This window comes from Helianthus annuus, chromosome 12 (genome assembly GCF_002127325.2).
Source record: "Helianthus annuus cultivar XRQ/B chromosome 12, HanXRQr2.0-SUNRISE, whole genome shotgun sequence".
Classification (NCBI taxonomy): Eukaryota; Viridiplantae; Streptophyta; class Magnoliopsida; order Asterales; family Asteraceae; genus Helianthus; species Helianthus annuus.
Genome location: NC_035444.2, coordinates 71,870,524 through 71,893,315, shown reverse-complemented (window position 1 = coordinate 71,893,315; position 22,792 = coordinate 71,870,524). Strand labels below are relative to the sequence as shown.

General features: G+C 39.5%; 2 long non-coding RNA genes and 1 other non-coding gene across 3 annotated transcripts; 2 read left to right on the top strand and 1 right to left on the bottom strand.

Annotated features, from left to right (window-relative positions):
* The first annotated feature begins 12,479 nt into the window (after positions 1-12,479).
* On the top strand, positions 12,480-14,378 carry LOC110903175. The gene is made up of 3 exons (XR_002571716.1): positions 12,480-12,680; positions 12,810-12,867; positions 14,179-14,378. It is a non-coding gene; the product is annotated as an uncharacterized LOC110903175 (long non-coding RNA).
* A 3,601-nt stretch (positions 14,379-17,979) lies between these two features.
* Positions 17,980-19,771, top strand: LOC110903176. Its single transcript, XR_002571717.2, has 3 exons — positions 17,980-18,159; positions 18,289-18,346; positions 19,658-19,771. It is a non-coding gene; the product is annotated as an uncharacterized LOC110903176 (long non-coding RNA).
* A 411-nt stretch (positions 19,772-20,182) lies between these two features.
* LOC118485208 lies at positions 20,183-20,289 on the bottom strand. The gene has a single exon (XR_004875513.1). It is a non-coding gene; the product is annotated as a small nucleolar RNA R71 (small nucleolar RNA).
* Between the last annotated feature and the right edge of the window lie 2,503 nt (positions 20,290-22,792).

The following is a 22,792-nucleotide window of genomic DNA, read 5'->3' as shown; positions in this document are numbered from 1 at the left end:
AATATTGTGCAAATTTCCACTGTCCCCCACGCAATGTAAGCCTGACCATCACTTACACTCTTAAAACACGGTAAACTTCTCCCAACCGAAATTCAAAATATCCCATGATTATTTTACCTAAAACACCGTAATCTTTTCTCGTTTCTTCCCGAAACATATTTATATCAATCAAAACCCGTTTTCCTCGAAAACAGTTTAAGTCATACACCTTTCCAAATCCATGTTTTTCCATAAAACTTATTATATCATTCCGAAAATCATATTTTCCATGAAAATATACTTTTATATAATTCAAAGGTATATTTTATACAAAAACGTATACTTATCCTTTATAACGACGTGTTCTTCGTCTAAAAAATATATAAAACAGTAAAAAGGGGTTCTCGTGACATTCACTAAAACACATTTATTCAAAAGCATGTTTCATACTAAATCATTTAATTACCCTTTTTAAAGGCGTGTTCTTCCCCCAAAACAATACATAAAACAACAAAAAGAGGGGCTTAGTGATATTCACCTTTGGGTGGGTTTTATTTTATCACAATCCCTCAAATTGGTCTACACGTCCTAAATTAAGTAGGAACGATTTAATAACCAATTATTCTACAACCAACTAAGTTTTTCCAATACTTAGAATTTTCACATATTTTGAGATTTTCTCGAAAAGTCTTTATTTTGATTATGTATATACATTTATTTATATATGTGTTCACATATATACATATTAAGATTTTCGCGATTTGAACGATTTTATTCGTGACCCTCATTATGTTATATCCGTTATCACACCTATTTATAAGCAATATATCTACGATTTGCGCTTCGTAAGATATTTACATAAACGTGAGCATATTATCATATATCATTATACACGTATCACATCAACGTATACATTTTATCATTTTTAATGAATTTATACACAAAATAATTCATCAAGTTAACCTATGTATTTTTCATGCTCGATTAATAAGTTATGCACAATGTGACTTTTAAAATAGTTTATCGTTTTAACCGTACAAACACACATGCGTAGTCTAAACTCCTACTATCATGTCAACTCTTAATATCACATTACACATTCTCATATTAACATATCACATTGTAATATATAAAGTTCACCCGTGAACATCTCGTTTTCGCGTACGTTGAAATATGCGTATTTTAACGTTTCGGTAACGTTTTCGGGTGTCGGAAGTCACGTATGACTAGCCAAACACAAAAGTTACTTAATATTAGTTAAAATACTTATATTTATCATAAAAATATCAGTTTACATTCTGATTTAAAATAGTTTTGCAAAAATCACTTTAAAAGCCGATTTTTTACCGTTTTTAACGCATAGTCTTTTACAGAACTTTACTGTAACCATCCCAAATCTTCGTGACTTGATATTTTAACATAACACGTGTTATTCACTGATTAAAATGGTGGCTATACTCATGATAGTGCAGGTCTCACATAAGACACATAAATCATGCAATTTCAGTCATTTACTACTTTTCAAACTTCATGTACAACATGCAAAGTTACCAAACTTAAGACATAATTTTGTGTCATCATAACACATCATATAACATTATTTTTAATGTTCATATTCTTTTTAACTCAATTTCATCTTATCATTTCAAATTAACCAACTTATGATCATTTAATCATCATATATGCTTATGTACAAGTACCTAATGCATGCTTATCATATCATCCTTATCCAAGATTTTTAAATGCATCTACCATAATAAATTCAAAAAATCATCTTCATCTAATCATTCATCAAATCATTCATAACCTTAAAGCATGTAACATTTTCATGCTTTTATGAACTAGCCTACAAAACTCATATGCATGCATACATATATTCATATATACGACGCACATATATACCTATACATACTTTAAAAAATCAAATTTTTATATATTCATCATCCATTATATGAAATTTATTCAAAAATCCTTCTTGATCATACATGCATCAATCTTTCAAGAATCATCAAAATCAAATATCAACTTTTAAACAAAACACAATCTCTAACATATATATAGCCATATATATATACACACACACACACACATGATCTTCCATTTTTCAATTTTATTAAAAACCATTTGTTGTTGGATTTCAAGTTTGTGAAAAATTCCAACCTTTTGAGAAACTTTCCATCATCGTCATCATCAAGAAAAAAAATATAAATTTTAAAATATATTTATACCTTACAAGAACATAAATGGGTTTTTTTTATGATGGTTTTTGTGTTAAAGAGCTTGCATCTTCTAAAAAACTCCATGGATTGCCCTTCAAATCTTTGATGAAACTTGGAAATGGCTTGGAAGGCATTTGATTCTTCAAGAAATAATCAAGAAGAATTGAAATGAAAATGGTGATGTTGTATACGGTTTTTAGAGTGAGAAAGTGGAGGAATTTTGTTAATCTTGAATTTTGTCATGGATGCATGTAATATGTATGATGTTGTAGAAAAAAATTGACACTTCGCAAGTAGCAAAGAAAGTGGCAAAAAGGTGGACTCTTTGGTCGACACCTACACCACACACACACACTTTTACATGCATTCTTGCATGTATAGTCAAATACAGGTATTTAACTGACTACCGGCTATTTTATATCGCGTTTAAATCACGTTTTAAGGTGTTTAAAATTATTTTTATCATTCTATAAAAATTAACTCACCATAATATTGCCAAACAATATTTTATTTGCCTAGACTAGCTGCGTTGTCTGTAGTTTGAAGTATACGTGCGGGATTGCGTAGTATGCGCTTAAATTCTCAAAATAGGGATTTTAAGCGTTTTGAATTAATTTTTCTTCAAGAATACGATTAAATATAGAATTTTAATCACAATGGAATATTTTAAGGATTTTAACATTAATCGGGCGGTCACCGACATTCGTTTCGCATTTTGTTCGTTACGCGATAAGCGTTTATCTTATTATTGCCAACATAATTTTTAAAAAAGTTTGGATTTACCAACACATCAAGTACTACTTATTAGCACCAAATTTAATAAATATTGCCTTCATTTATTCATTACACGTGGCACACTAGTACGGTACGGACTCAAAATAGTCGGGTGTCACAGTTTCCCCCTGTTTAGGAAATTTCGTTCACGAGATTTTACACTACATGTTTGGATTTCGCACTAGATGGAAAGAGATGCGGATGTTTTCATTGCATCTGGTCATGCCGTTCCATGTGAACTCGGGTCCATGTTTGGAATTCCAGCGGACCTTTGCTAACTTAATCCGACTCCTCTTAAGCTTCTAAATCTTCCAATCTAAAACCTCAACAGGTACTTCGATAAACTTCTGTTTATCGCCTAAGTAAACCTCATCAGGGGTATGGTCTGTGTCTCATCTAACAGACACTTTTTCAGGTTGGATACATGAATCACATCATGTACTTCACTCAATTCTTATGGTAGCTTGAGCTTAGAAGCGACTAATCCACTCAAGATGGGCTCTTGAAAGGACCTATATAATGCAGGCTTAGCTTTTCCCTTTTTCTAAACCTAACTACACCTTTCCAAGGTGACACTTTAATAAAACACGATCGCCGACCCGAAATGCAACGGTTTCCTTCCATTGTCCGTGTAATTCTTCTGTCGATCGATGGCGGCTTTTAACCTTTCGTTGATCTTGGAAAACCTTTATCGGTGGTTTCATGGATAAGCTCAGGTTTGGTTAATTTCCTTTCGCCAACTTCAATTCAACAGAAGATCGATCAACACTTCCTTCCGTACAATGCTTCAAACGGAGTTGCTACAATACTCGCATGACAACTGTTGTTGTAGGAAAACTCAGCTGGCAGATGAGTATCCCAACTTCTACCGAAATCTATCGCACATGTTCACAACATATCCTCTAAAGTCTGAATGGCTCTCTTGTTCCTTCCTACTAAACGCATCTGCTACAATGTTGGCTTGGCCTTGGTGATAAGGAATATCGCCTTCCTAATCATTGAGTAATTCTACTCAATGTCGTTGTCTCACAATGAGTTCCTTCTGATCAAGATATGCCGGAGGCTCTTATGGTCACTGTAACTCGTACACTTCATGCCATACACATAATGTCTCCAAATCTTCAAGGCAAACACATTAGCTCCTAAAACTAAGTCGTTATTTGTGTAGTTCTTCTCATGCACATTCAATTGTCTAGACGCATTGGTTGTCACTTTGTCCTTTTGCATAAGCACACATCCAAGGCCCAAACGTGACACATCATAGTATACAACGAAATCATCATTTCCCTTAGACAGGGATGGAATAGGTTCACTACACAACCTTTCCTTCAACAACCGAAAAGCTTTCTCCTACTTCTCAGTCCAATCAAACTTCTAATCCTTTTTGGGTCAATACTGTCAATGGCTGCGCTAATCTAGAGAAATTCTCTATGAATTTCCGATAGTAACTAGGGATTCCTAAGGTTTATCGCATCTCTAAGGAAGTCCTTGGTGCTTCTAAATTCTTAATCTCTTCAATCTTTGATGAATCCTCATGTATACCTGTCTCATTTATGACATGTCCGAGAAAATGGCTTCTTGAATCCGAAACTCACATTTAGAGAACTTGGTATACAACTTCCCGTTATTCAATAGCTCCAAAATAATCTCCACATGTTTCTCATGATCTTCGTTGGTTCATGAATAGATAAGTATATCGTTAATGAATATTATTATGATTTTATCCAAGTAGGGTTTGCCTACCCTGTTCATGAGATCCATGATCACTACAGGTGCATTAGTTAAGTCAAAAGGCATGACTAAAAACTCATAATGGCCATAACGCATTCTAGAAGCAGTCTTCGGAACATCTTCATCAGCAATCTTCAACAGGTGATAGCCTGAACACGATCAATTTTCGAGTAATAGTTGGATCCTTGCAATTTATTAAACAGATCATCAATCCTCGGTAGTAGGTACCGATATTTGATAGTTAGTCTGTCCAGTTCTTAATAATCTTTACACATCCTAAAGGAAGCATACTTCTTCTTTACAAACAAAACAGATGTTTCCCCAAGGCAAAAAGCTTCGTCGAATGAAACCTTTGTCTAGTAGCTCTTGAAGCTAATTCGACAGTTCTCTCGTTTCCGAAGGCGCTAATCTATAAAGAAATTTTACAATTGGTGTTGCACCTTAAACAAGATCAATCCTAAACTTGATCTTTCTTGTAGGGGGTATTCCAGGTAAGTCTTCAGGGAAAAAAATTCTGGATGCTCACGAACTAAAGGGAAATCTTCAATCTTTCTTCAGTCTTTGTATCAACCGCGTAGACCAAGAATACAGGATCACCCTTCCGCAACATCTTGAACATCCTCATAATACTAATGACTCTCGATCTCCGACTTGTTCGTTCTCCAAGAATCACTATTGCTTCACCACCAGGGCGGGGTATTCACACTAGCTTCTCTGAAGAATCAATCTCAGTTTCAATCTTGGATAGCCAATCCATCCTAACCACAACATGGAGACTACCAAGCTCCCCTGGTAATAAGTCAATACTTAAAAGTATATTCGCATAAACGAATACTAAAACCATGAAATAACTTCATTTTAGGACAGTCTCGCCCGATATATCCATGTTTTCCACATTCTAAGCATCCCTCAAGCTAGACTTCATCCAAGGTGCTTTTAGCATAGCACTCGTGGATCGCATGTCCACATCGACCGAATCTGTTGCATTTCCTTAGTTTCTTTCCTTGAGTTGTCCTCACCGAGTCATCCTTATCATTCCTTTTCACATCCTTCCCTTGGACCACCGGTGTTGGCTGCAAATGCCTTACCAGTATTAAGTTTCTTCTCACACTTCTCATCAGAGTCCTTCCTTGAACTCTCAAACTTTTGCTTCCTTGAATCCCCAGATCTAAGTTTAGAGTGCTCCTGCCAATCGAACTTCTTGTCTGCAATAGCTTTCGCTGACAACTTCCCTGTCTCACTCTTCTTGTCAAGGCTACTTTTGCGAATAACATTATCGGTCTGTGACTTTGCTAGTGAAGTAGTTTCCAGTTAGGTAGTGGGTTTCGCTGACGCGACCAGACTGCGAATCTGTGGCGCCAATTCCCAAATATACCTTTCAACCTTAACACAATCAGGACTGACCACTCGAGGAACCAACCTAGCCGGATCATTGCATCGATTCATATAAGCTCTGACATTCAAGTCTCCCATGGTTAAATTCCAGAAATTGGTCTCGCTTTTGGTGACATATTGACGTTTTTATTATAGGGACAATAATGACAACGTAAGACAATATTTAGATAATTCAATCGTCAAATGTGAATGGATTAAAAAATGCGAAGTTAATCACCATCAAGTAACAATTAGAAAAACAAATTAGCCAAAAACCCGTTATATTGATATTTTATCATGGAAATCACACCACTTGTTCGTAAAGGACTAACAAAACTTGGTGTGAATAAAATCAAACACCATTGACAAGTTTCCTTGAATTTCCTCCTAAAATATCTTGGTGGCATGCAATCCTAAATAGGGTTACCAACAGAGAATAAACAAAACAAACACTTATCACTAAAAACCCAGAAACTCCAATAGTTTCCTAACTAGCTCCTCGATCCTCCAGTGCATCTGATTAGAGGGGGCAATCCTGACCCAGAAACTATTATTAGGGTCATTTTTGACAACTGTGTTTGTGTAATCATTGTACAACTCTGAACATTTCAATTATTAATAAATCAATGTGTTTTGACCCCAATATTTGTTTATTTATGTTTGACATTATTGCACATTTCGAATTTGTTCGATTTTAAACTCTAAATCGCTTTCTTGAATAACCTTTACGTAACTTAGAAATAAGTTTTAAAGAGTTTGGTATGGCAAAAACAAGTTTATTCGACTACAGGGACTATTTGCGTCAAACTGCAAAAGTCTGCCGATTCATATAGTAACGTACACTCCGGAACATGATCACATGTTAAACATACCATAAATATCCTTTACATAGCTTAGAAATAAGCTTTGAGGGGTTCGGTGTGCAAAAAGAAACTTATTTGACCAACAGGGACTAAAAGCGTCAAAAAGTGCATAAGTTTGCATTTACGCGCATATCTTACATTCCGAACATATCCGGACATCCAAAAATTTTTGTAATCATTAAAATATTTTATTTTAGTGATAGGAATGCTAAAATACCACTCGTCGCGTAATTTGGATCGTTTTTCGCATCCGTTCGTGTTTCGTCGTAATTAACCGAATAACTTGATCGTACGACCAAACGAACCGACATCCGAGATATTTTCAAGCATATTTCAAGTCCCCTATACTTTGACATCCTTGTAGAGCCTTGAAATTGGGTTAACGGGGCTTAAACGCATCGAAAAACAAGTTTTAAACATGCAGGGACCTGTTCTGTCAAAACATGAAACTTTTAACTGACCTCCCTCGTGCCACGTGCCAGACCCAGGTGTCCGTGGCGCGCCACGTCATAGCTCCAGTTTCCAAAAAAATTTAAATCTGCATTTCAGCTGCCGTTCCTTGGTTTTTAAAATGGTTTTTTTCAATACATGGAGCTTGTTTAAGTGCTCCCCAAGTATTCAAATCTATGGGCAACATGTGTATGGCCAAGATTAAGCTTTGAACAACTCAATTACATGTGGAATAATCTTAATGGATCAAGGATTTCTATAAATACCCAAGCATTTTGCCTCAACCTTTGCTCATTCATTCCTTTTCTTCTCCCTCAGCTCTCTTGAAGCTATCCCACTTGGTTGAAGGCTTCAAACATCAGTTTTCTTTGTTCTTGTTCCAAGCTTGGACCTCTTGTAAGTTTCTTTCATGCTTGGTTATGCATTTTAAGCATGAAAGTCAAATAATGTTTGACTTTCTTCTTTGACCATGATTGGTCAACACAAAGTTCGTTTAAACTTTGCAACATGAGCATAATCACGATGGTTATAGTCCCTTGTGACTATACCTACTGATTACCACGTTGATTAGGCGTAGTGACGAGTCATAGTTTCGGTCAAAATGCCGATTGTGCGCATTTTACGACGAAACTATTTTCGGGTATCAAAACACTTTGTTTTGATATCAAACATGTTTTCCAACTTAGTTAAACATGTTTTAACATGTTTAACTCGTCACTTTTAGTTTAGTGCTTAATTAGGGTCGTAAGTTAAGCGGTCTAAACAACCGCTTGGATTTTTGAACCCGACCCGTTTGTTCGATCATTAGGATCTGACCAAACATATTTTGTGACCATAGTTGTATAGGGAATAACCTTCCGAGGTTATACCTTATGGTCACTTTGTTTAGTTAGTTGTATGATAGATAGTTTATATGCCTTCGGAAAATGACCAAAATGCCCTTTTTACGCATAATTTCATTTTAACCATATGTAACCTAAATTTTGACATCTAAACTGATTATTCAATGTTATTAGACATGTTAAGGCATATAATACTTGTCATAGGACTAGTTAGGCGGTCCGAACGCGCTTTTGTGCGAACGACACGTTAAAGTAGCGTAAACTACTTTAACGAGTCATAACGGGTCATAAGCACTTAGGATAGGTTCCAACTTAGAATGTAGGCCTTGTTAAACCATATTATATGAGTTCCAATACTCATTTGGTTTAAGAGACCTAATTCCATCCGATCCTCAAATTTAGGTTCGGTTTATTAACATACTTACCTATATTAGGTGCCGTTTGATTCCGTGATCCTTTGAGCGTTTCTTGGTTGTTATTTCAAGACTATTAAGCACTATCAAGTGAGTACATAGTCTCCTCTTTTACCGCTTTTAAATATTTTGGGGTGATACACATGTGCCTTGATGTGTAAAATGCAAGATATAAATTACATCAAATGAGGCATTAAACTAACCCTTTTTTAGTACTAATGTTGGAAAAAGTGTGCTTTTGTCTTCCTTTTGTAATTTCAGGACCAAATGAACTTAATTGAACAAAAGGAACAAATATACAGCCAAATCTAACATAAATACAAAGAAAAGGAATAAACATGGCATGCCCGACCCCTCGAAAGCATCTTCCCAAGCAAAAACAAAGAAACAAAAGGCTGACCACGGCCCCGTGCCAAGCGGACACGGGGGCGTGGCCAGATGTCTCCAGAAAAGACAAAGCTATAAAAGCTTCTATTCCCAGCACGGGGGCGTGCCTAGCTCAACACGGGCTGCGGTCAACGCTAAGATTCGCAGAATCCAGCAAATCTTGATAGTACAGATAAGCTTCGGCACACGGGGCTGTGCCCAGCGAACACGGGGGCGTGTGGAGCCTAATGCAGACAATTGCAATTAATGAAGAAAAAAATAGAGTGGACACGGGGCCATGTCCAATGGACACAGGCCGTGTCCGGGCTTCTGTGCAGGCTATAAATAGGGGTGCTTGGTTCACTTCAAAGGCATCCCTTGGCAAACCACCTCTCTCCCACTTCACCACCACTCCACCACCACTCCACCACTACTACAACACCCACATCCACCACCATCATCCATCATCCACCTTAGAGTGTGTATAGTAGTCTCGAGATCCAAGATTGATAGTATGAGTTCTTGACAATCAAAGGCCATATTTGCCTAAGTCTCTTACATCACTTGATGAAGACAAGCATTTAATGTAATACTTTTGATTTTTATCTTTTCGCACTTTTTATTTGGTTTTGTATTAATAACTTTAATAACTAATTTCTTATGTTGAAGGTGGGACTTCCTTATCATTTGTCCGTGGTGTCTTGGCGTTATTTTACTATCTATATAAAATAAAAGATTTACACCATTCATATCTCTATAGCCTATATAGAGATGTGTTGGCTACCTGGTCGGGGGTTAAGGGAATGATTTGGTAAGGTTCTTCCCTTGTTCAGTGTATAGATCCTGCAAGAACCTGGGTCAAGCTTACTAGGACCTCCTTCAATACCCACTGGTATTGGATAGCGGGGGTGCGAATGGCTTGATCCCCTCATATGTAAACTACTATTAATACATTAACCCGGCTACTTGGTATTGTATCCCTGCTGACTCAAACCACTTAGCCGAGGGTAATGTCACCTTCAAAAGAGGGGCCTACCACATTACGCATTAATAACTTAATTACTTATCTTTCAATATTCTGACCCTTTAGGGTTGTATCCTTGCTGACTCAAACTACTGGGTTGAGGGTAACGTCACCTTCAAAAGAGGGGCCTACTACTATAACTAAGATAATCTCTTAAAAAGTGCATAAGTGCGGAAATCATCAAAGGTTACATTAAAGGCGAGTCGGATCCAAGTGATTCATCTTGTCTATCTGTTTTTATTTTATTTTATTTTTCAGCATTTTTAGTCTTTATTTTCATGTTTAAAACCTTTTCTAAAACTTTTAATTTGATTAGACGTTGAGGATAAACTGGTACTAAAAGCTCTTGTGTCCTTGGATGACCTCTGTATCTTACCAACGCTATACTACGCTCACGATGGGTGCACTTGCCCATATGTGTGTTTAGTGTTAGTAGAATATCGTGTTTTATAAATTTAAAACTTGACTAAAGTGTTAAAAAGGGCTTAAAATATAAACAAAAACATATCACGTTACACACGCATCAAGTTTTTGGCGCCGTTGCCAGGGACACAAGGATTTTATGAAAGTTACGAATCAACGGCCTAATCGTTTTTCTTATTTTTCTGTTTTTTATAGGATTTTTCTAAATTTTTCAGTTTCTGCAGACTGCAGCACGGGGCCGTGCCTGGTCGGACACAAGCCGTACCCAGCATCCTTACTGGCAGTTTTTATTTTCCGAGTTATAGAGAGCTGAGCACGGGGCCGTGTTGGTGTAGCACGGGGCCGTGTTGAATTCTCCAGTAACAGGGATCTGGAAAAAAATCACTGTAACCACGACCACGGGGCCGTGTTCAGCTGAGCATGGGGCCGTGATGAGACTTCTGACCAACAATCTTTTTGTTTTGATCGTAGGACTTGGAACCCAGGTGCCGCACCTGAAGTTCCTACGCAGTGTATGAGCTCCAGTTCCAATAAAGACATAAAAAAACCTCTAGACGAACCCGAACGCTTTCTAACAAAAAGACTTAAAGCTAAAATCCAAGAGAAAGTTTCGGGGGACCTACTTCCAATGGCGGATCAACGTACCCTAATGGATTACCTACGGCCCACGGTAGGTAATCTTGGCGCCGCTATCAATGCACCGAATGTCGATGCCAACAACTTCTGTAACATCCTGAATCTTCTTTTCTAACACTGTATGACTTAACGAGTAACAAACTTGATGTGCGAGCCACTAGACGAAGTGTAGTCTTAGACGTGTCGGTTTTTGACTCGATGGAACTTGAAGGGGCATAATGCAATTAAAGGAAGTTGGTTTATTTTCTTTGAGAGTAAAATACTATATATATATACTTCAAGGGTCAAAGTGTAATATGTGATTATATTTCACGTACATAACAAAACCCTAACGGTGTGTTCCCGAGTTAAAAATCCCTCCCCTTCCCTCCCCTCCCCTCCCCTCCCCTCCATGTCTTTCCAAATTGGAAAGACTATTTTCAGGCAAAAAAAACCCCATTTTCCCTCCCCTCCCCCTGTTAAGTGGATCTCTGGAACACCATTTTCCCTCCCTTCCCCTCCCCTCCCCCTGTTAAGTAGATCTCTGGAACACAGTGTAAGTACCATGGGGCGGCAGTTATCAAGAGAGAGAGAGAGAGAGTTCGAGTGGAGTGGAGCGTGAGGACGATGGGGAGAAGATCAACGGCTCGAGTTCTTGATTTCCGATCACGATTAAGGTAATTCTCTTAACCGTTCATTATTTTTTTGTCTAGTCGAGATGTTGGAGTAGGATGGCATCTTGGATTTGGTAGTGGGGATTGAAGATAGAGATGGTGTAGTGGTCGTGAGTGACTTCAGTGGTGATGATGGTGATGAGGATGGGTGAAGGTGGTGACTCGATATGGTATGGCTGTAGTGAAGAAGTTGGTGTATGGAATCGCGGTGGTGATCTGTTATGATTGTAGTTGCGTTGGTGAGCAACGGTACGTGACGATGGCGAGAGTGACATAGTTGCAAAGTGGTGGTTCGACTACGGTGACCGACTACTACGGTGGTGAAGGAGGATGACGATTGACAATGACGGTGGCATTCGGAGAGGTTGAGGGTGATCGGCGACGGTTTAGGTGAAGGTGATTAGCAATGTGTTGACGGTAAACGGAGACGATGCCTGTGGCTGGTATGGTGATGATAATGATGGGGGTGGTGTTCGGTTCATATTTTGGTAGTGATATGGTGGTGGTTACAAGTAGCATGAATGATGAGTGTATGCATGGTGATGGTCTTGAGCTTCACGAAAGCGTGTATGGGTTCGAGACATGGGTATTGGTTGGTTGGTTGGGTGAGGCATGATTGGGTAATGATGATCTGATTATTCATGATGCTGCTGTTTATGGATTGGTTACGTTGGGGATAAAGGGAAAGCTTGCATGGGGAGGGCTTGGGTGAAGATGACCAATTATTAACACACAACACTGGGTTGGTGTGTGTGCTTCGGCCATATTAAAAAAAAATGTGGTTTTATCATGCAGACTTGAAAGAAGGTGATAAAGTGTTTTGAGGATGCATCTCATTTGATAGGTTACAAACGGTGGCTGGTGTGATTAGAAAAGAAATAAAGAAGCAAGCAAGCAAGCATGTAAAAGTCCACGTGAATCGGAAGTTGAAAGGTAAGCAAGCTACCACACAAGAGAATTAATAACCAAGCACACATACATGTTAATTCTCTTTCTTGATTTTAATGGTTTTTGTTTCTGAGTATTGGGTCGGATGTTTAACAAAAGTTCTTAATCGTCTAGGGTTCGTTCTTTCTTACGATTCTCGAGTCTTTTTGGTGAAGCGAGCTTTACATTCGAGGTGAGTTCTAATCCCCTTTTTCTTAAATATTTTTGGGGCTAGCGTACATGCTTTTTACATGTTTTCATACGTGTTATGAGTTTATTAACGAGTTTTGCGACTAAACTGTTTTATAAACATTTTCCCACGAACAATATTTTTATACGGCGTAGTGATTAATCGGGCTATATTAGTCCTACATAAGCGTATGACATTTTATTTAGTTATGTCGAGGTCGTATAGGGATGGGGCGTAATAGGTATCGATATTAAAAGCACAACTCGTGTCATGATAAATTTTATTCTATCATAGGTTTTGAACCTTAGTGGTAGTGAGATCGGGAAGGTAGTAGTTGCCGAATAGTTGACGTGCTATTAACATTGTATGTGTATACGTGCCTTATGTGAATTAGCACCCTTGAGGTGCTTGATGCCGGCTACTCGTGATGGTGGCGTTACCTTTGGGGTGACGTCAGGTCACGAGATGTTGGTTTCTTGTGATGGCGGCGTTACCTTCGGGGTGGCATCAGGTCACGAGATGTTGGTTTCTTGTGACGGCGGCGTTACCTTCGGGGTGGCGTCAGGTCACATGATGTGGGTTACTCGTGATGGCGGCGTTACCTTCGGGGTGGCGTCAGGTCACGAGGAACACCCTTGAGGTGTTTAGATGATTAGCCCTAGTGGCAACGACGGACCCTTCGGGTTAATATGCGGGTGACGGACTCTTCGGAGTCAAATTGAAGGAGACGAAACCCTGACGAGGGTGCCCTGACGAGGGCAAATGATGATAGCCTACGGGCAACAAATGATATGTTAGGTTCCCACCTTATGTGCTTATGTGTTACACGCTAGTTAAATGGTGGGTATGTGATAATTATTTGTGCAGTTGACGAATGATGTCATATGATGCAGGTGACGAATGATGTTCTATTATACAGTTGTCGAGTGATGTTAAACCATGTAGTCGATGGATGAGGTTAAGTTACAACTGAGTTTTAGGACTTAGTTGTTATATCCTAGATACGGATCGGTTTGGTTAATCGTTTTATGTATTAAGATGGATATCGGGTCGTCCTTTGATGTTTAAGTGATCTGATCCAAATCAGAAAGGATTACTTGTGGGATGGTTTGGCTTAAGATACGGGTAGAGTTTTGGTTACGGGTTGGACCCGTTAAACTTTAAAAATGATGTTAATGTAATTTAATAAATGTTGGTTTTTTTACAAAGGCGGTGTTTTGATTTTAAAATAAAGCGTTTACGATGTGTTTTACAAAGCTTTAACTTAAACTATTAGAACTCACTCAGCATAGCTGACTTTTGCATGTATGTTAGATTGTTTTGCAGGTGTGTGATTCGAGTCAGTGTTGCTCTTGGCCAGCGGATGAGATTACTTGTGTTAGGGTGGAAGGCATTCTGTTTGTTAACAGCTAAATAACATTTTGAGTTTAAATAAATTATGTATTGTTTTTAATTGAAAATTTTCCGCTGCGTATTCTGAGTAATGTCTTATTTTTAAAGAGTACACTGTTGTGTGACCCGACGGTAAGGTGCCCAGTTTGGGGGCCTTACAAGTTGGTATCAGAGCAGTAGTTTAAGAGAAATAGGCATTCTTGAATGCCTAAACTTAAACTGTAATGGGACCAAAGTAATGAATTCCACCACGAGTAACCGCGAGCCAAGAGGTATGTCTTAAGTGTTGTGTTCAATAACTCAAAGTTATATGTGTTGTGTGTTTTCATTATGTGAAAGGCAAAACACTTGTGTGACCATGACGGGAAATGTTTAGAACGTCTGCAGTGACACAGACAACCGATAGCACTTGATCAACGTTGTTGGCGGTCTATTGTTACTTCCCATGTTCTGAATGATTACCTGGAATGAATTATGCAAACATTTTGCCTTGGGTGGGTGGTTTATCGTAATTTGATGATGACATTTTCCTTTAGATGAGATTGTGTTGTATTATCGTCTATAAATTAATGATGGGGTTTTTTATGACTCTCGCTACGTGTATTTTGTGATTTAGTAGTTGGTGCGTACGTTGTGGTTGTTGTTAGATTATGTGTAGTCATACGTGGCCATGTGGCAATACTTGAATGACTAGATTTTGCAATAGCACAATCTTGGATGTGGTATAACGGTCATTGTCAGCCGCTTTGTATGAATAGAATAGTATGGACATGGTAAGTGATTTGTCTATACTTATAGACTTGATTGCGCCTTGCGTATGTGTGATGTTTAAGGTGATGTAATGTGAATGGTTACTTTAACGTAACCTATAGAAACTGTGATGACATGTCTATCCTGATTATCATGTCTAGTATGATGATTGGTACGACCCAAGAAGGGTATGACCACGTGACTCTTATACGAATATATGGGTGACGAGGGGCCCACGTTTAGAAATTGAGTGTATGATGTAAGATGGTGGTAGTTGGAGTACTATAGAGCGAGCTATTAGCTTTGTTATTTTGAATGTTGTGATGGTATTGTTCTTACACTATTAGTTTTGCGTAGGACGTGTCACGTTTGTGCTTTATAGAATACACTTATCTTTTCGGAGGTTTTAATTTTCGCGACGAACGTTGTGGTGGTAAGATGTGAGGTGTTTCAACGCCTTTCTGGAGGTGTGATGATGTGCTTTTACGTGACGTTTACGTGTGCTTGTTGTATAACACGAAGTCCATGGACGAGGCTACAAGAGTCGATGCGGGACGCAGTTTTGCTTGCACGCGAGGTTCGCTAGGCAAGTATGATAAAATGAAAACGATGTTGAAAGATTTAGCACATAGTAACGATGTGAGGTGGCGACTTACGGGGATAGATTCTCGTGGGAGATTTGATTAACACACGTTCTCTAGACTTAGAAAGTCATGATGCTAGTGTTGGGACAAGGCGAAATACAAATGTAATGGACGACGGAGGTTGCGTGTTAGTAGGAAACGAGGGCAATTGATGGACTTTACATCTGGAGGCATCAACGACAATGTTATTTGTAGTAATGGAGACACTATATTGTGTTCTTGGTGATGTGCTTGTATGTGATTTTTGTGTGCTACGTTAGCATTAGGACGTGTGATCCTAACTGGAGTTATGAATGTCGGCGAGGCGCGTATCATTCCTTACACATGCGGTTAGCAATGCAACAATGTTCGATTGGTGCTAAGGCATTCAACGCCAAGTGGCGATGTAATACGACGCCCTGAGACGGGATGGCTTTAGGTAGAAGACTTAGTCGATGCATTCTACTCATGATTAGAGGAATTAAGATTGCTTGATTGAAATGAGACGATGGACGTTAGAAGCGAACATTGAAAGCTAAATATCGGGAGAAAAACAAAAACGCTCCGGATGGGAGTCGAACCAGGCCAACCGAGTAAACATATAACGCGTCAACCAACAAAACCGATTTGGTGTAGGTTGTAACTAGGCCCAACGACGAAGATTTGAGTAGTAGATTTTAGATCTATGAAAGTGGATGTATGTTTCTAGAGATCATCAACTGAGGTAGGAGGATGGCTTCACATTGGCAGGCATTTGATAAATGAGGCACGAGTTTCTTGCGATCATCGAATCTAGATGATGGAATAGACGAAGTTTTCAATGACAAAATGGACGATGTCCATGATAATGATGATAAAGCGATTAGTCGTTTTAGATGGAATCTATGGGTTAACTCAATGCATTGGGAATTGTGAAGGTCACATTATAGTGACCAACATGGAGAGATACGAATCGCAAGCTAGGGAGACCTCACGGGTGTAGAGTTGAAAGAAGAGTTGTGTGAGGAATGCATAAGCAAATATTATGAGCCGCACAATTATAAGCAGGAAATGTAGAAGACTCCTTTGGCTACCGTGCATTGTAGTTTGATTGGGTATAAAGGCGACGACAAAAAAAATCTCTAAAAGTGGTTGGATGTCACACAGAAATGCGGACATATAGAGATGAGATTGTAGGCACGAATGGCCTTCGACGAGCGGGATTCGAGGACGAATCCCTTTTTAAGGGGGATAGACTTGTAACATCCTGAATCTTCTTTTCTAACACTGTATGACTTAACGAGTAACAAACTTGATGTGCGAGCCACTAGACGAAGTGTAGTCTTAGACGTGTCGGTTTTTGACTCGATGGAACTTGAAGGGGCATAATGCAATTAAAGGAAGTTGGTTTATTTTCTTTGAGAGTAAAATACTATATATATATACTTCAAGGGTCAAAGTGTAATATGTGATTATATTTCACGTACATAACAAAACCCTAAGTACCATGGGGCGGCAGTTATCAAGAGAGAGAGAGAGAGAGTTCGAGTGGAGTGGAGCGTGAGGACGATGGGGAGAAGATCAACGGCTCGAGTTCTTGATTTCCGATCACGATTAAGGTAATTCTCTTAACCGTTCATTATTTTTTTGTCTAGTCGAGATGTTGGAGTAGGATGGCATCTTGGATTTGGTAGTGGGGATTGAAGATAGAGATGGTGTAGTGGTCGTGAGTGACTTCAGTGGTGATGATGGTGATGAGGATGGGTGAAGGTGGTGACTCGATATGGTATGGCTGTAGTGAAGAAGTTGGTGTATGGAATCGCGGTGGTGATCTGTTATGATTGTAGTTGCGTTGGTGAGCAACGGTACGTGACGATGGCGAGAGTGACATAGTTGCAAAGTGGTGGTTCGACTACGGTGACCGACTACTACGGTGGTGAAGGAGGATGACGATTGACAATGACGGTGGCATTCGGAGAGGTTGAGGGTGATCGGCGACGGTTTAGGTGAAGGTGATTAGCAATGTGTTGACGGTAAACGGAGACGATGCCTGTGGCTGGTATGGTGATGATAATGATGGGGGTGGTGTTCGGTTCATATTTTGGTAGTGATATGGTGGTGGTTACAAGTAGCATGAATGATGAGTGTATGCATGGTGATGGTCTTGAGCTTCACGAAAGCGTGTATGGGTTCGAGACATGGGTATTGGTTGGTTGGTTGGGTGAGGCATGATTGGGTAATGATGATCTGATTATTCATGATGCTGCTGTTTATGGATTGGTTACGTTGGGGATAAAGGGAAAGCTTGCATGGGGAGGGCTTGGGTGAAGATGACCAATTATTAACACACAACACTGGGTTGGTGTGTGTGCTTCGGCCATATTAAAAAAAAAAATGTGGTTTTATCATGCAGACTTGAAAGAAGGTGATAAAGTGTTTTGAGGATGCATCTCATTTGATAGGTTACAAACGGTGGCTGGTGTGATTAGAAAAGAAATAAAGAAGCAAGCAAGCAAGCATGTAAAAGTCCACGTGAATCGGAAGTTGAAAGGTAAGCAAGCTACCACACAAGAGAATTAATAACCAAGCACACATACATGTTAATTCTCTTTCTTGATTTTAATGGTTTTTGTTTCTGAGTATTGGGTCGGATGTTTAACAAAAGTTCTTAATCGTCTAGGGTTCGTTCTTTCTTACGATTCTCGAGTCTTTTTGGTGAAGCGAGCTTTACATTCGAGGTGAGTTCTAATCCCCTTTTTCTTAAATATTTTTGAGGCTAGCGTACATGCTTTTTACATGTTTTCATACGTGTTATGAGTTTATTAACGAGTTTTGCGACTAAACTGTTTTATAAACATTTTCCCACGAACAATATTTTTATACGGCGTAGTGATTAATCGGGCTATATTAGTCCTACATAAGCGTATGACATTTTATTTAGTTATGTCGAGGTCGTATAGGGATGGGGCGTAATAGGTATCGATATTAAAAGCACAACTCGTGTCATGATAAATTTTATTCTATCATAGGTTTTGAACCTTAGTGGTAGTGAGATCGGGAAGGTAGTAGTTGCCGAATAGTTGACGTGCTATTAACATTGTATGTGTATACGTGCCTTATGTGAATTAGCACCCTTGAGGTGCTTGATGCCGGCTACTCGTGATGGTGGCGTTACCTTTGGGGTGACGTCAGGTCACGAGATGTTGGTTTCTTGTGATGGCGGCGTTACCTTCGGGGTGGCATCAGGTCACGAGATGTTGGTTTCTTGTGACGGCGGCGTTACCTTCGGGGTGGCGTCAGGTCACATGATGTGGGTTACTCGTGATGGCGGCGTTACCTTCGGGGTGGCGTCAGGTCACGAGGAACACCCTTGAGGTGTTTAGATGATTAGCCCTAGTGGCAACGACGGACCCTTCGGGTTAATATGCGGGTGACGGACTCTTCGGAGTCAAATTGAAGGAGACGAAACCCTGACGAGGGTGCCCTGACGAGGGCAAATGATGATAGCCTACGGGCAACAAATGATATGTTAGGTTCCCACCTTATGTGCTTATGTGTTACACGCTAGTTAAATGGTGGGTATGTGATAATTATTTGTGCAGTTGACGAATGATGTCATATGATGCAGGTGACGAATGATGTTCTATTATACAGTTGTCGAGTGATGTTAAACCATGTAGTCGATGGATGAGGTTAAGTTACAACTGAGTTTTAGGACTTAGTTGTTATATCCTAGATACGGATCGGTTTGGTTAATCGTTTTATGTATTAAGATGGATATCGGGTCGTCCTTTGATGTTTAAGTGATCTGATCCAAATCAGAAAGGATTACTTGTGGGATGGTTTGGCTTAAGATACGGGTAGAGTTTTGGTTACGGGTTGGACCCGTTAAACTTTAAAAATGATGTTAATGTAATTTAATAAATGTTGGTTTTTTTACAAAGGCGGTGTTTTGATTTTAAAATAAAGCGTTTACGATGTGTTTTACAAAGCTTTAACTTAAACTATTAGAACTCACTCAGCATAGCTGACTTTTGCATGTATGTTAGATTGTTTTGCAGGTGTGTGATTCGAGTCAGTGTTGCTCTTGGCCAGCGGATGAGATTACTTGTGTTAGGGTGGAAGGCATTCTGTTTGTTAACAGCTAAATAACATTTTGAGTTTAAATAAATTATGTATTGTTTTTAATTGAAAATTTTCCGTTGCGTATTCTGAGTAATGTCTTATTTTTAAAGAGTACACTGTTGTGTGACCCGACGGTAAGGTGCCCAGTTTGGGGGCCTTACAACTTCGAACTTCGGTCGTAAATGATTTAAATGCTCCAAAACTCCGCAACTTTCCATGGGCTTGCGGACGAAGATCCTCACTTACATATTACTAACTTCTTGGAAATATGTGATACCTTTCGCATCAATGGGGCATCAAACGACACCATCCGCCTCCGAATGTTTCCATTTTCAATATAAGACCAAGCTAAGGCTTGGCTTAACACCCTCCCAGTGGGTTCGGTAAACACGTGGGATGAACTAGACCAAAAGTTTTTGTATAAGTATTTCCCTCCTTCTAAAACTGCTAAACTAATGACTGAAATTAACACATACTCACAAGAGGACGGGGAATCCTTATATGAAACTTGGGAAAGATTCAAGGAGCTATTAGGAAAGTGTCCGCATCGTGGTCTTGCCGTATGGCAACAAGTATCCACTTTCTATAATGGGTTGTTGCCACACACAAGACAAACACTTAACTCTAGCTCCGGGGGACTTCTAGGTAATCGTCGCCCAAATGAAATTTATAATCAAATTGAGGAAATTGCTCAAAACAATTTTCAGTGGCACACTCCCCGAGGCGTAAAATCTATCGCCCTCGGCGCCCATAAGGTAGATGAAAGCACTTCTTTACAAGCACAAATCGAGGCCCTCTCTTCGAAAATTAAAAAGTTAGAAATGGCAAAAACGGCCTCGGTTATGGCTTGTGAAGGGTGCGGTGGGACACATGAAAATTGGAGTTGTATGAAAGAAATGGATAACTAAACGGAAATGGTAAACTACATTGATAATAGACCTAGGCCGTCAGGTCCTCCAACGGGTACCTACAACCAAGGATGGCATAACCACCCTAACCTTAGTTGGAGAGAACCCGACAATAGTGGTAACCAACAAAACCAAAACCAACGAATAAGCTTTCAACAACCAAGAAATGAGTCACATAATTACTCTCAACAACAACAAGGGGGACGAGAGAGGTTTGAAGATACTATCTCACGCCTCATCTCCGACACCGAAAAGAAAAACTCGGATCGATTCCAACAAATGGAATCAAACTTTAGAAATCAACAAGCTAGTATTCAAAACATTGAAAAACAACTAGCTAAAAATTTCTCCGAGAGACCACAAGGCGCGTTACCCAGAAATACCGAAACCAACCCAAAGGCGCAAGTGCATCTCATCACATTGAGAAACCGTACTGTAGGTCCCGAAAAGGCTCCACTACCTCCGTCTGAAAAGAGTCCGTCTAACCAAACCGCAACTTCACCAACACTCCAAAAAGAGACGACTGCTCCGCCAAGTCAAGAGCCTACCAAGAACCCCCCGGTGTCTTACCCCGGTCGGTTACTTCGCCAAAAGACCGATGATCAATTCACAAAATTCATAAATTTACTAAAACAATTGCACATCAATCTTCCATTTGTGGATGTCCTCACTCAGATGCCTAAATATTCAAAATTCATGAGAGACTTTCTCACTCACAAAAGGAAAATCGAAGCACTGCAATTAGTTAATTTAAGTGAAGAATGCTCCACCGTACTACTTAACAAACTCCCACAAAAGAAGATCGACCTCGGAAGCTTCACCATCCCTTGTTCCATTGGGGGATCACCCACACGCAATGCACTAGCCGATCTTGGGGCTAGCATAAATCTCATGCCCGCATCAATGTTTGACCAACTCGGACTAGGTAAAATAAGCCCCACAAAGATGAGCATACAACTCGCTGATAGGTCCATCAAGTATCCACAAGGTGTCGCTGAAAATCTATTGGTAAAAGTCGGAGACTTTGTCTTCCCGGCCGACTTTGTCATACTAGATATAGAGGAAGATACCGAAGTACCACTCATCCTAGGAAGACCATTCCTAGCCACCGCTCACGCAATGGTGGACATGAATGGTGGGAAATTAACATTGAGGGTTGGGGACACAGAGATGGAGTTCGGGGTTAGGAAAAGAGTAGAAGACGATGACCCGGTCAACTACATGAATGTCATATACTCAAGCTTGGATGATGCTCTCCGATGGTGCAACATGGGATGCCAAACATCCCATGCCAAATATCCCACTTGGGTAACATATGACTAACTTTGGGTCTAGCCAAGGACCCTTATAAACGTGGCGCACCATGGAGGCATTCCGCGGAACTATCCTTAGTTTTAGCTTAGATTAACTTTTATGTTTTCTAGTTTAGTTTTACTTTTCAGGAATAAAACACACTCGAAATGGTGGAGGTTACTAAGGGAAACTTGAACCCACACCCCATGCACAAAAACAGAGCCTCCCGACATTTTTTCTTCATTACAGCAAGTTCAACACAGGGCCGTGCTCATCCCAACACGCCCCCGTGCCCGAGGTTCTGCAGAAAACGCTCAGTTAAGGTAATTGAACACGGGACCGTGTTCACTGAACACGCCCCCGTGCCCAGCCTTCTGTTAAATATGGTACTAGCGATCTGAACACGGGGTCGTGCCCGGACCAACACGGGCCCCTGCCCAGACGCCCAGTAACATAAAATTTTGTTTTTAAACACCTTTTTACACATTTAATCAACCTAAAAACTTATTTTTAGGACATATTGAGGACAATGTGTAATTTAAGTGTGGGGGGATGCTAAAACCTTGAATTTTGCAAGTCCTAATAACAAGCCTTACACAAAACTCTATTGGAACCGCTAATCACCCCAAATGTTTTCAAAAACTTTTTGTTTTTTACTTGTCTTGGTTTAATTTGGGAATAACAAGTTCTAAAAAGGTTATATTTTTTACAAATTTAGAGTCATGATAAAAAGAACCAACATAAGAAAATTATGAAACGGCATGACAAATCTCGTTAAAATTTGATTATATATACTTGATCACATTATAAACCCATTCCCACAAAAAGTGAGTTTTGAGCCTTTATTGAGCATACAAG